Source organism: Semicossyphus pulcher, unplaced genomic scaffold (assembly GCF_022749685.1).
Source record: "Semicossyphus pulcher isolate SPU_LCO1_2020_fin unplaced genomic scaffold, fSemPul1.0.p SCAF_15, whole genome shotgun sequence".
In the NCBI taxonomy this organism is placed as follows: domain Eukaryota; kingdom Metazoa; phylum Chordata; class Actinopteri; order Labriformes; family Labridae; genus Semicossyphus; species Semicossyphus pulcher.
Genome location: NW_027211659.1, coordinates 7,268,775 through 7,282,962, shown reverse-complemented (window position 1 = coordinate 7,282,962; position 14,188 = coordinate 7,268,775).

The following is a 14,188-nucleotide window of genomic DNA, read 5'->3' as shown; positions in this document are numbered from 1 at the left end:
TTATCGTATCGTACATCTTATTGTACATCTTTTGTACATCGTATCATTCATCGTATCGTTCATCGTATCGTACATCTTTTGTACATCGTATCATTCATCGTATTGTTCATCGTATCGTTCATCGTATCGTACATCTTTTGTACATCGTATCATTCATCGTATCCTACATCTTATTGTACATCTTTTGTACATTGTATCATTCATCGTATCGTTCATCGTATCGTACATCGTATCGTACATCGTGAGACCCATTTTCTGTAACTGGTTTTCTGTAACAACGTTTCAAAACGTTGTTACAAAAGTGGAAGAAGCTAATTGGCTTAAATGTCCTCCTATCCTGTAGCATGAGGAAAACCATATATTGTACCTGAGGGCCAATGCCCAAACACAGAAAAACATCACCGTAGGTAGTGTTCTCCTCGCATTACCAAACCCAAAGAACTTGTTCCCATTGCTACAGTCTAGATGTGGTGTACTTTACACCATCATAGCTAAGGTATGTAGTTCTTCATGGTGATGCGAGGCAGCTGTTAGCACTGTCGCCTCACAGTAAGAAGGTTCTGGTTCGAACCCCCCTTTCTGTGTGCATGCGTGGGTTCTCTCAGGGTACTCTGGCTTCCTCCCACAGTCAAAGACATGCTTGTTAGGTTAATTGGAGACTCTAAAATTGCCTGTAGGTGTGAATGTGAGCGTGACAGGTTGTCTGTCTCGATGTGTCAGCCCTGTGATTGACTGGCGACCTGTCCAGGGTGTACCCCGCCTCTCGCCCAATGACAGCTGGGATCGGCTCCAGGCGCCCTGCAACATTGAACAGGATAAGTGGTATGGATAATGGATGGATAGATTGATTCCACAAAGGTGGAGTCTTATGACAATGCAACTGTGAAGGTCACTGAGCTAAAGGGCTCATATGTCAGGAAGTTGTTGGCGGTGGGAGTGGCTGAAACACCTGAAATGAATCATAAGAAGGGGCGGCCACTGACTTTTGGGCATAGAGTGAATCTTGATTGAGGATTTGGGGAACGGTGTCCTCGAGTTTGACTCACAAAAAGAGGCAACAGATGTGACAAGCTGTCATGTTGCCGCTCTATGACTCAGCAGGTTTACTGTACTGTACATAATCCAGGCAGGTGACACACAACTGTGATATCAACAGCAGTAACTGAGAAGATTCTTCAGACACCTGCGCTAATTTTAGCCTTGATATAATGTATTTTTTCACACATGTAGAGGAAATTATTCTTTGTCAGATGGGAAGGTGCATTTTAAACAGGGTGGCCTTTTGCTTTAAATCAACGCGTAATCAGTGAATGATCAGAAACCTGAGACAAAACTGTCCAGACAAACACTAAATAGTTCAGAAAAAAGGTCCAACAAACTAATTTTGGATGGATTTCGTTCTTTGTGGTGTTCATATAAGTTTATAATTGTCCACTATATAAACATCCAAACCTTATAAAGTGTATTTTTTTCAGTCTTTGTTCAAATTAAATTGGAAAACGCAGAAACACACCAGACTGTGACAATGACTTTGTTGTTCTCTGCACCAGCTTTTTATTGGACAAAAAGCAGGAAAACACAATGTATCATTTCCTTCAAAAGATGTCAGCCTCAAACAATCCCTGACTCGCGCCCACATTTACACACATCACAGGATGAGCGCGGCGCTTCCACAACACTTACGCTCTCTCTGCTGTGGGAGGAAACCCACTCCAACATGTGCGGCAAAAGGCTGTCATTCACTGCTGAACTAATCGCTCAAGCTGTTGCAACACATGCAGCTGCATCCCATGGTGCTCCTGTAAAACATTCAACCACACCAGCCGTGCTAGAGTGAGACACATTTCATTTCTCCCCGGGGATGCTAATTATCTGTATTTTTAATTAAATGATAAGAAATCACAAATGAGAATCCATTTGGATTGATGGCATTTCCTTTTAACTTCACAGTAACTTTATTTATGTATCTTAAGGCTCTAATATTGCTTTATTCTGGCGTCATATAAGTTGTATTTTCAGTGTTTAGTTACAGATATTTAATGGGGAGTTATTTGGATGTATTAGTCTCGGTATCAGACTTAAAATGTAATGTTCTGTCTGTACATTTGTTTGAAAATTGAAAGAAATATGATTCTAATAATCATTTAATTGTGAGAGTAAATAAAGGAGATTGTTATAAAACGGTATAATGTAGCAAACAGGAATAAGGTACTCATGTTATTATCTAAAATTTAAATGCCTCTGTTTCCTCTCAGTAAAACTGAAATGCAATAAATGTGCTGTCAGGTGTTTAGTGATTATGGATAATGGAGGACAGAAGAAAGACGCTGTGAAACAAATTGAATCAATGACTGGAGGTAAATAGAGAGATAAAGCGATATGCTCATCTCTGTATGGGATATTCATTCTCCTCTCTCCGTGCACACGCTCCACGTGGAGCTCCGAGCCGTGAACCTCAGGACATCGGGGCTGTTTGGATTCCATGCGTGGGTCCAGGATGCGTTTCAACTTCCCGGAGTTATTTTAGATCAAAGTGGGTTTCATTAGCACATCACAACAGTAACTCCAGACCAAAGGCTTCATTATTCTAATTAAATCGGAGTCAGAAATACATTTTAAACTTGACTTCGCAACAGGGGATGTGCATCAGTCAGTGTTCATAGGAGGAGACGTCCCGCTGATATGTGAAAGCACCACATTATGGTGTTTCAAGGCTCATGGTCCCTGGAGTAATCCATCAGTGAGCGTGATGTTAGAGGATCTGCCAAGCATCTCCTTACAGCTACTGTTAGTTTTAACCACTGTTTGCTTTAGCAGTGAAATGTGCATCCCTTCGAGACATCTTATCCATCCATACCTTATCTATGGTATCTATTGCCAGTCGATCACAGGGCTGACACATAGCATTTCACGCTGACATTTACACATACAGTCAATTTAGAGTCACCAACTAACCTAGCGAGCATGTCTTTAGGCTGTGGGAGAAGGCCGGAGAACCCAACCCACACATGCACGGGGAGAACATGCAATCTCCAAACAGAAAGGCCCCCTGCATCCCAAGCTCTGAGGCGACTAACCACTGCACCACCATGCAGCCCAAGACATATTATAGCATATAACTAAATCATTATGTTTAGTTGGTATTTGTATTTAGTCTCCCTCGGGCCAACTGCAAGCACCAGCCCTGTCATTTGATTAAGTTGATGGCCCGGAAGAACGAGCTGTTTTCTAACGGATTTCTAGTCCAAGAAAACCACGGCCCTAACAGTGAAAAGATTTTCATTTCATTCATTCATTTCATGCTATCTATCGTCGAATGAGGTAACACAGTGGTGATCGAGCCTATGGCCCACTGATGAAAGCCTTTGCATTCGCAGTATTACAGACTGGGTGTCTGTGGCGACTTTTGCGGAAAAAATCCCAAGCGGCGCCCAGTTAGTGACGCGTTTTCCATCACCCAGCAGTGGTTGGTCTGCCAGAGAGGGTAGGCGGAGCTAAGCGGCTGCTTTTCCGCTCTCTGCAGGTGTTGCGAGTAAACAGTAATCTACTATGGCTGAACAAACAGAGAAAAGATCAATGACTACAGATACAACTTCAAAAATAAGTGAAAATCCAAAGAAGAAGAAACAAATTTGACGCTAAAAAGGAAAGGGACCATCAGCGAGCAAAATCAAGAGTTACAGCTGGAGCCAACCGTGGACGTCACACATGCAACACTGTCTGGATATCTGGGTAGTTTGCTCCCGCAATTACCGTTTATCGCCATAGGTGTCGCCAAAGAGAATGAAACTGAGATCTTCGAGATTTCAACTATTAAGTTTTGCGGCTCAGAGAATGCGTTACATTTTATAGGGCTGAGATACCTTCGAAAATATGCAGTAAAGAGGAGCTGTTCCTGTACATGGAACTTATTTCTTCAACTGAATACATTTACCAATCAGTGCTGCATTTTCACTTTAAAAAGCTTAAACTAGCTAATGTTTTAGTTTTTGATTAACTGAATACTTGAGTAACAGGAATTGAAGGAGAAAAGGGGGTATGATATGCAACAAAGGTCCCTTAATGAATAAAACCAAGGGGGGACATGCGGTTACAACGTATGCACCAAAACCACGACATATGGCAAATAGCATGCTCTCTACCGTGAAAAAATAGGTACTTGTACTTTAACAGTACATGACTAAAGATGTATAAAAAATATATTACACAGAATGTGCATGCACTAACGTAGGCTACAAAATTGTAAGCTTTTCTGTCCTTAATTGTGATGTCAATGTCACTGATGCTACAGCTGGCATGGTTACACCAGTAACATCAGATTAAGCACATCCTACATACGGCAAATGATGAGGCCGACTGTGTTTTGCATTTAAAACCAATTTGGATGAGAGTCTCTAATGTGCGTTAGGCTCTTATCTTTGACTCCTTTTATTTCACACTCCTGCTGCAGGGATTCAAATGCCATCGGATGCGATCATCAGCATCCAGACTGAAGCGATGTGTCCTGATCACCTGAGCTCAGACGCTGCTTCATTTATTCACGTGGCCATTAAGCCTCCCACCTTTTCATCCCAGCTGAGTTCTTTTGAAAATTACAGTCATCAAGTAGAAAACGCTCTTTCCACTTGTATAAATGCAGCCTTACATGCCGGAGCCTCTCGTCTCACATGGAGGAGGCCTTTCATGAGAGCGCTCTCTGATTTCCTCAGGTTTATTGCAAATCAGATGTCATTTTAAGCAGGCACGATCGCAGATACCCTTTATGTGTTACTTTCTATTTGATCCCTGCACCAGAAACTGAACTGTAAGGACTCTTAAGTTTTATCTGAGAGCCTTTCGGATGTTACTTTTTAATATTATTCAAGTTGTATTTTATTTATTCTAATATGTTTGTTATCTTCTACTTCGGATGATAAAATCTGATGACTTTCTAACATGTATGTTATATTTTGCTGCCTCTGTGAAGCACTGTAACTTGAATTTTGAGAAGCAAACTATAAATAAAGGTTATTTTTTATATTATTATCATTATGTGAAACTATTTACCTACCGCAAAGAATCTCTGAATCATATTAGAGCAGTGTATGTCCTTTGACCATCATATCACTGAGCCTGTCCAGTACTGCTTCCTGCAGCTAAGAAATATTGCAAAAATCAGATCAATACTCTCCTCTTCTGATCTCAAGGTATTAATTCACACCCTTATTTTCTCCAGCCTGGATTACTGTAATTCCCTTAACACATACCTCAGCTTCAAAATGCAGCTGCCAGATTATTAACTAGAACCAGCCGTCGGTCCCGTATCTCCCCTGTTCTTGCATCCCTCCTTTGTCTTCCTGTAAAATTCAAAGCACTGCATGGCCTCGTCTTCTGGTTCCATATTCTACTCCTCGTCCACTCCGATCCTCTAATCTTGTAACTCTTGATTTTCCTCGCTGACGGTCTCTTTCCTTTTTAGACTGTTTGCTTCATCTGAGCGTCGAGTTTGTTTCTTTTTCTTTGGATTTTCACTTATTTTTGAAGTTGTATCTGTAGTCATCCATCTTTTCTTTGTTTGTTCAGCCATAGTAGATTACTGTTTACTCGCAACACTTGCAGAGACCGGAAAAGCAGCCGCTTAGCTCCGCCTACCCTCTCTGGCAGACCAACCACTGCTGGGTGATGGAAAATGTGTCACTAACTGGGCGCCGCTTGTGATTTTTTCTGCGAAAGTCGCCACAGACACCCAGTCTGTAATACTGCAAATGCAAAGGCTTTCATCAGTGGGCCATAGGCTCAATCACCATGGTTACCTCATTCGGCGACAGATAGTAACAGACATTTATTTAAATGAAAATCTTCAAGATTATTGCTATAACTTCGTGATTTTTGTCTTTTGTTTGTATGTTCTTTTTAGTCCTGTTTGTCAAGCACTTTGTAATCTGGTTCTGGTACTTACTTACTAAATTCAACATCAACTTTTTCTATATTTCCCAGCATTCCTCAGAAAATGTAGTTGAAAGCTCAAAAAAACACGAGTAAGACTTTTTGATGCTAAAATAATTTTTGCCTGGTTGTGCCTTCAAACTAAAAAGTCCCTTTCTTTTCTTTCGTTGTCGTTTCTTCTCTGTTTTGGGAACAGTAACGAGTGCTTTTATTTCCTACAGCACACTTTCAGTGATGTATATGATGTCATGTGATGTGTAATATAATGCCAGAAGTGTTTACCTTTTCTTGCTGATTCTGGGAAGTTGTTAAAAGACTTCTGAATCATCCTGTAAGAGCTGAATTAATCCACAATGACAGGGTTACGTCTGCACGCATGTGGTTTCCCCTTACCGTGGTTTTTACATGAATTCAGAGGATTTGGTTTTGCTGCTTTAGTTTCAGGCTGTCCACATCTGGTTTGGTTTTCTCTGTGTGTAAGAGACAAAATTACAGGGTGCAGTAGCATAAATAAAAGGGGGAAAGTATCAAAGCAGAAGCTTATGTCTGCATTTAGAAACAGGCTTGTTTAATATATTGATGATTGACTCTGGTCAGAAGTCTTAATCAGAACCAGGTGTTGTGAGAATACCTGCAGCTAAAGCATGCAATGATACATTACAATATGCTCATTACTGCACAACCAGGGAAAAGGCAATTAATACTTAACGGCTCTTTATTCCACCTCAGAACATCTCAGCCTTTAACAGCTTCTTTTAAACGCACTTCCAACAGTGCTCTGGGTTCAATTAAAGAAAAGCTGTTCTTGTGTAACACATGGCAGCAACGATTTTTTAATCACAGGCTCGTACATGAACCGCAGCTTCTCTGGTTTCCTTTGCAGTCTCCTCTTTAGCGGTTAGAGTTGGCTTGTGAAACAGCATTCACAGAGCACCAAGGACTCGTGTAAGTGCACTCCAGCTAAAGTGATGAGGGCCCGACATGTGAACTCTCCCTATGTTAATGCTATATTATTACTCTAAACCTTTTTTTCCCAAGGGGGTTTTAAAGGAATATATTAAAGAAAATTTGAAAGCCACTATTTTCCCACTTTACGTGATTCCTTATACGTGTTATCTCAGAGAATTACTGCCTTTAACCAGCAGTATTTCTAATGGCCAGCAGGGGGCAACTCCACCAGTTGCAAAAGGAAATCCAGTTGTATAAAGGTCTATGATAAAATGATTCTACTTTCCCACCTCAGCAAACATTTTCATGAGTTTATGGCCCCAATCACTAGTTTTAAGTCTTCTCCAATACGTCACGAGGCTCAGCTATGGTTCCGTTTACAATAAAATAGATGATCAAAAGGGGTATTCTTTAGGGCGTGTCTACCCTGAGATTGACAGGTCGCTACCAGCACAACTTCTCAATTTATAATCAATGCAGCAATGAATATTCTCCGCAACCTCTCGTCAAAATAAGCCACTTCAAGCTCCAAATAAAAACAAGATGACCACAGACAAAATGCTCAATTCAAGGATTCAAACATGTGGTGACATCACGGTGGCTACGCCCACTTCTATTAGTGTACGAGTTGAGTAAGAAGATGAATATCGCTCTCGCTTCTGCACAGTTGATATAGCTGGACCGGTGGCTAGTTAGCTTTGTTAGTCTAATTGCTATTAAAGCTGTGACTCTCTGGGTCTGCTCCAAGCCAAAAACTCATTTATTTTTAGAACATATCAAGTGAGGTTTTGTGATAAAGATATAATCTCTTGTGGGGCGCTGGTTTGGCTCGGCTGGTAGAGCAGGCGCCCCATGTATTAAGGTTACAGTCCTCGTTGCACTGATCGCAGGCTCGACTCCCGCTCTGCCGATCCATTTGGTGCATGTCACTCCCCACTCTCTGCTCCCCACATTTCCTGTCTCTCTTCGGTTGTCCTATGAATAAAGGCAAAAAGCCCAAAAAATAATCGTAAAAAAAAAAAAAAAAATAGATATAATCTCTTGTAAATAAAAGTCTGTTAAGTCACTATCTATCGCCGATTGAGGTAACACAATGGTGATTGAGCCTATATGGTACCTCTAATGGTTCTATATAGCACATTTGTCAAATGATGCTATATGGCGCCTTTAAATATGGGTGCTAAATGGCACTAAAAGTGGTTCCCCTATGATTACAAGCCACTTTCAGTGCTATTTGGCACCATTTTTATTTAGTGTGTATGGCCAACTGATGAAAGCCTTTGCATTTGCAGCATATAGTATTATTATGGACCGGGCGTCTGTGGCGACATTCGCAGAAAAAAATCACAAGCGGCGCCCAGTTAGTGACGTGTTTTCCATCAGCCAGCAGTGTTTGGTCTGCCAGAGAGGGTAGGCGGTGCTAAGCGGCTGCTTTTCCGCTCTCTGCAAGTGTTGTGAGTAAACAGTAATCTACTATGGCTGAACAAACAAAGAAAAGATGGATGACTACAGATACAACTTCAACAATAAGTGAAAATCTGAAGAAAAAGAAACAAACTCGACGCTCAGATGAAGCAAACAGTCTAAAAAGGAAAGCGACCGTCAGCGAGGAAAATCAAGAGTTACAACTGTAACGAAGCGAGCCAACTGTGGAGGTCATCGTTTATCACCAAAGGTGCCGCCAAAGATTACATCTTTAATTGTGGATGTGTTGTGGTGGAGTTTGTTACTTCTGGACAGAGCAAAGATGAAGCTATATTAGTCTCTTTAAGAAAACTCTGAGCTACTCCTTCACACTAAACTCATTGGAGTAAAAGATGTTTACGGTGAATGTCTTACAATGACTGCAAACGCAGATGATGTCAACCAAGAAATAAAGTTCAGTGTTCTGGAAAATACAATCCAGCATGAAACATAAAATAACTAACTGATGTAATATGGGGCTGTAAACATAGGCTTTCAAATGATTCTGTTGGCATCGATAACAAAAACTTTTAGTCATGCTGTCCTGACAATTTGAAGTCTTTCTGATCCTCTGAAAGTACAACCGACTTTTAAAAGCTGGTTTGGATTTCATGCAAAAGGAAGCACTCTTAAACATATTATTATTATGCGATTAAGAGCGACCATCTCTCTAGTTTTGTTTGAGTTTGCACATTTCTTTCGGGCAGAACGCTGAGGACAGAAATTTCCTCAAAAGTAAACAGACGATTTGTGGTCTGGAATAAATGCAGTCCAACAACTATTTAGTCTTAAATATGCATGACAGAATCCTCATCGTTTATGTTTGCAACGGTCTAAAGAAAAGCACAAATACAACAATATCAATACAGAAAAAAGAAGAAAACTTTTTACATATTTCATACCATAGATTGTCAAGTAACCTCGAAACCGAGTGAACGCCAATTTGTCGCACTTTTCTCTCCGTGTAACCTTCTGCAAACACTTAAATGAAAACAGCAAAATATAAATCATATAAATAAAAGGTTTCAAGGGTAGAACGCTTTGTAAAATCTGGTCAATATCCTTCTTTTAACTACCTGTAATGTTGTCTAGATATTGCATTAGTCAAGACTCAAACCAAAAGGCACTGGTACGTCTTGTTCTGCAAACTCTAACAGATGAAAATTAGGAAACATTAGGAGGATATGAGTCTCGAGGCTACAAATCACAAAAGCACTCTGAGGGCGAAACAGCTGTGCTGTTTGGATAAAAGGAACTGTCTGAATCTATCATATCAGATTCAAAGCCAGCACTGGTGGGAAAAAAACATTCTGTTCACATCATTTCACAGGTGAATTCATCCAGCTTGCTTTGAGCTCTGCTGCATTGCTCATCCGCACACTGGCCGTCTGACAATCCTCTATTTGTAGCCGGAGAATAAAACACTGGAGGAGTGGATGGAAGCCCCTACAGATATTATGTAACGCACGCTAAATCAATATCAGCCAACAGGGACGTATTTCAGGTGCTTCTTTTGGGTGGTTTTTCATTTTAGTTTTGTAAGAATGTTGTGAAAGGAAGTCTCTCTGAGGAGCGCCGTCGGGCTGACAGCCTGACAGATGGACAGCTCAAAGCCAACATTAACTTATGGAAATGTTGTCAGCGGCTCAGAACTGAAGCATGAGCTGTGCAGGGAGTCTGTGTGATCACAGCAAAGACTGTTCCCTTGTTCACGAAGAGGGACAGCGAGAGGGACGATGTAGAGGGAAAAGATATAAAAATACAGGGTTTGCAATGGAATCATCCAACATCTGCTCGACTCCATTCTGACAGATGTTCGCCTCCTCTGCTGGGTTTGTTTACAGGTTACAGCTTGATTAGATAACTAGGTCGAGGTTTCCAATCATGACACACACAAGGGCATATTAGTCTCTTTTAATCTGTAAATTAACATATAGGATATACCGATGAAGACGCAAAAGCTTATCATCTCAAGCAAAAATGCCAATACATGAACTCATCGGTGGATTCGACAGGATGCAGAGAGACAGAGTTTTCTCTGACGGAAATCAAATGTTCTGCAACCGGAGCTTCAACCTCGAGGCAAAGCTTACACTGCATGTTCTGGCAAGCATCAGGGGAGCTATTTTAAAGCTGGAAGAGCATCGTACCCAAGAACAGCTTGGGAGGTATGTTACATATAAGTTCTGCCTACCACAATCATGCAGAATGCATGTGACATGCTTGTCCAACATTTCTGTTTCTATATCGACATTCAGTGATATCTATCTTCTCTTAGATAATTCTTCAGACTCTGGTTGAGGTATAATAAGGTGACAGACAAGCCGGGCCTGTGGATTACTGTAATTGGTATTCATCATACAGGCATGCCGTTATCAAAGGCCAATCGCAAAAGCACACTCCCTTTTGGGGGAATTAATTACACTTTCAAATAAGGAGAAAAACTGGAGAATGGCCTAAAGTGTTGTGTAGCAGGTTGTAAAAACCATGGCTTTAAGTTAGCTCGAAAGCTAGCTTTGGGAGGCTCCTGGAGTACAGTCAGTGGTAGAGTCGGTCGTCTCTCAATCAGAAGGTTGGCGGTTCAATCCCCAGCTCCCTCAGTCTACATGTCGAAGTGTCCTTGGGCAAGAACCCCAAACTGCTCCTGGTGGCATAGCCATCGCTGTGTGTGGATGTGACTTGACGTAGCAGCCTCTGCCATCAGTGTGTGAATGTGTGTGTGAAAGGGTGACTGTGACATGTAGTGTAAAAACAGCTTTGAGTGGCCGCAAGACTGAAAAAGCGCTATATAAGACAGTTATGGCTAACTAAGGCTTAGCCATGCTAAAAACAGTTGCCTATTAACCGCTTGGCTATTACAGACAACACTCAGCCTACAATACCCTGTGATTAAATCAAGCAGTAACTGGCCCCTGTATTGGGTCATATGTCCACTTGTATGTTGGAAGATCAACACTGAAGAGGCATGACATCAGCTATGTTAAGGTATGGCTAATATGGTTTAAGCAAGGTAGCAAAATTTATGGAAGATTTCTATTTAAAACAAAGAATTATCCATCCATCCATTTTCTATACGGCTTATTCTGTCAAGGGGAGCAGGGGGGGCTGGAGCTGATCCTACCTGGTATTGGGCGAGAAGCAGGGTACAACCTGGACAGGTCACATAAAATGATCTTATTAGCCAAATACTTGTACTTTGTGACAATGAACACGGGTACTGTACATGGCCAAGTTGTCCTTTGGTTTAAGCTTTTTCTTCCCTTTTGAAAAATGTTGATACATTTAATTTAGAAAATTTTCCAAAATCTATTTATACTGAGGGAAATGGAACGTAATTAAATTTTAATTTCTTTTGTACTGTAAGAAAGCTTTGCCACTCAGTCAAGACTTCAGTGGTTCACCGACCCGACTCTTTACAGAGACACATTTAACTGCGTGTCAATCGCTGCCATTAATGCCGAAGGCTCAGCAGTCTGCAATCGAACAGCACTTATATATTGACTCTGATTCTATATTTTCTTCTGTTTACAAAAGTGTCTCTCTTGATCCCCCACAGAGCTTAAGAAAAGGAGCTTTGTTTCTGTCAGACATGGCGGGTATAGAAACCAGTGAACTGCCTGACTAAGTGCTGTTATGTCATTGATCACTACATCTAAAGCCCCGCTGAAGTCATTTCTAATGCACGGCTGTGTTTTACCAGCAGCCAGAACTGTGGTGTCATACCTTTAATCTCTGCTAAGAGCTCGTTAGGATGTCACGTAAGAGCAGGTATAAGATCGTATATCAGACTGCAAGGAAAAACACCGCGGGGGAGATGGCAGAAAGTTTAAAGGGTTGGGAGTGATGTGGATCAGTTTCAAGTGGTGGATTAAATGAGTGAGAGGTGAAAGATTTAAGAGCACTGGGAAGACTCGTCGTTTGATGGACTGCTAGGCCATTCTTTTATTTATTAATGTGCTCGTTGACTCTGTCTTGTTTTTCTCAGTGCATTAATTATCTTAGCCTAATTGCATGACCTTAAGCCGACCCATAAAGACGTTGCCTAGCTGTAAAGAACTGCTCCTCGCTGATGCACATGGATCACATTGTGTTTGTTTGATGACGACAGTGCGACAGGTGGTCCGGGGAGTCTCAAACAGTGCATTCCTTTTTCACCGCGAAGCAGAGATCACACTGAGACAGGTGACATTTAAAGACTCTGCAGTGGTTCAGGGAGATTTTTCTGGAAATGTAAAGGTCAAATGATGCCAGGGTGGCAGGATACGCCAACAATATGCCAGCTGCTTGTTTGTTAAGGGGTGAAATGGTAACCTGAGGGGGTGTTTTTTAATTTTCTGGGTTGAATGCGAGTTCAGATGATGGTAGCTTCACTTCTAATAAAAATAGGACAGGGAATTCTAACTTTGATTTCTTGTCATGCTCCATCACACATACTGAAGATCATACCCTAGTCCAGTAGTTACCAATTAAGATAAATCTGAGCTGTCACAGTTTAATTATTAAAGAAAATAAGAACTATAATAGGACATTTGCTGTTCTACTCTTAATTTTACATCTATATACCATTGTAGATTATACATTATAAATGTTTTCTTGTGTTATATTTGCTGGAAATGTTACCCAAAAAAGCATCTTGATTAAATAACAGGGGAGGAATTTCTTTCAATCAAAGATACTGGAACCCTTGGTGTGCTACAGTGCTACCACTATACCGCTTTTTCTCTCGGTGCTGCTTCTTTATCCCTCTATCGATCATGTCTGTCAGCTTGCAATGTTTTTAGGTCCATTAGGTCAATAGAGTAACCCTGCTGGACCATGTTTTTATATTCTACACCATACAATGAATTACTACGAGGCACCACACTGTGTTCTTTTCTTCATCAATTACATCTGGCCTCTCGTACTTGCCTTTGTTGTTCTCCACTCACCCAAGTGGGCCTTGAAGGGTGTGATTTCACTCTCCACTCTGATCAAAAGCACCTGCCAAGATGATGGACAAAACGATTCACTGACTGCAGGGAACCATCTTGAAAGGTTCGTGGACAAGCACCATCATCATCAACATTATCTACATCTGCATGATCCTGTGGGAGGAATAAAGACAAGTAATGTAACCAGAGAAAACATTGACGTGATTTGACACTTCATGATAGGCAGACAGCTTTAAGTTTGCCGATGTATGAGAAAGCAAGTGAAGTTTTAAGCACTAGCTGACACCATGTAGCTATATTTCTATGTCCTTAAAGATGAGTTCAACCAAAATCACCAAAAGGCTCTAAATTTATATTAAATGTAGTTGGCGATGCTAATTGTCTTTGTTTACTCCAATTCTTTGAGATGTTTCACAAAGCAAACAGTCCCAATGAAAACTCCCCACAGTGAGGTCTGTAAATTATTCAGAGCAAACCAGGGGAGCTGGGGGAGAGTTGGAGAGGATGGAGATACTGCTTATGGTTAAAGGGAAATGGTTGAACAAGTTATTTACTGTAGTTTGACCGAGGGGATCAACACAATCAGCCGAGCAATTAAGGTACTCTAAAACTCGTAGCGCCAAGGTGGCTGCTTTTTGCGCCAAAATCGTACTCTTTGTCGGGTTTCTTACTCATTAAGAACTGAACAAAATGAAAAGACACACACATATTTTAATTCAGGGTGACTTACACTTTCCGTTGATATGATTATTCTCGATGTCAGTTGAGAATAAACGTCCACATATCTGCTTAGGAATATTAGGAAAAACTGCGCTGCGTCTAACTCAAGAACATGGTTTAAAATCACGTTTTAAGTTTTAAAGTACTAATTTTGCAGTTGTCTTTTCACCCTTTCGTACACCTCAAGCGGAACAGCTTTT